Genomic DNA, 1,176 nt, shown 5'->3' with positions numbered 1-1,176 from the left:
CCCTGAGCCTGAGCCTCCCCGGGGTGACTTTAGCCAGCCCTGACCTCTGGTCTCTCTTCCCCAGGCAGAGCGGTTTGTGCGCGTCCCTTCTATCTCTCCCGAGTTGGTCTATTTGTCACTATTTCTTCGGTTTGCTTTTGATGTGAGGTTTTTTTTTTAAAATAATTTTTAAAAATTATTTTATTTTTTACTCCTGGATGTAAAGATGAGAGGGAAAAAAGAAAGGAGGCTTTAACTACTGCCATCTCCTTCCTCTTCTCTCTGGCTTTTTCCATTATTTAGAGGACGAGTGCTGAAACAAATCACATTGACCGTTTAGAAGGCGATCAAACCTTTATAAAAATCCATCGCCTACGGATCGATTGGTGAATATTTGCTAGGAATTTGTTCAAAAGAAATAAATAAGGAGGGTAAGTGTATTAAATGCAAAGGGGGAACACGGTGGTGTTTTTCTTCATTGATTAATGACCTCTAAAATAAAACAAGTGGGAAGAGGAGCCAAGATCGATAAATTAACTACCCAAATTCATCATTTTCCCTGCGATTGGTTTTGTTTTGTTTTGTTTTTTCCTTTTAGGGTGTTTGGTTGGGGTTTTGTGTGGGGCTTTGTGGGGTTTTTTGGTTGGTTGCATTTTGTTCTGAAAACAACACGTATGAAGGATGCCCTTCTCTTTGGAAACTCGAAGGCTTTATTTTAGACTTGGGTTATAAAAGGGAACTAAACCCCTTTTAGAAAGGGATTGAATCGGGGACACCCTATCTGATTTCGTTTGACACACAATTAAAAAGTTTGCCTTTCATATTAATTAATTCTCCTGATCTGGGGAAGACAAATGGTCGGTTACCTCTGACAGGAGTCCGATAAAGGATTCAGCAGCTTTCCTTCTTGCCCTAGGCGTCTCCTCATTCCAGTTTTAAGGTCACGAGCGGCCGAGTTAATAATTCATTAATATAGACATTTATTCAGATGGGATTCACGGGGAATCGCTCTCCCCTACATCTCACCGTTCGGATTCCAGATCCTCTCGAAGAGAAGAAGAGGGGGAGGAGAAGGGCTGGAGGAAGGCTCTACACAATGACTCTACCCGGACCTATTTCTACACACGTGTTTAAAACGTGGTGCTCCCACCGCGAGCCTTGCCAGGGCTCAGGCGGGCGCCGCTCCCCAGGCCCCAG

Source organism: Corvus brachyrhynchos, unplaced genomic scaffold (genome assembly GCF_000691975.1).
Source record: "Corvus brachyrhynchos isolate BGI_N302 unplaced genomic scaffold, ASM69197v1 scaffold90, whole genome shotgun sequence".
Taxonomy (NCBI): domain Eukaryota; kingdom Metazoa; phylum Chordata; class Aves; order Passeriformes; family Corvidae; genus Corvus; species Corvus brachyrhynchos.
Note: the sequence above shows the minus strand (reverse complement) of the source record.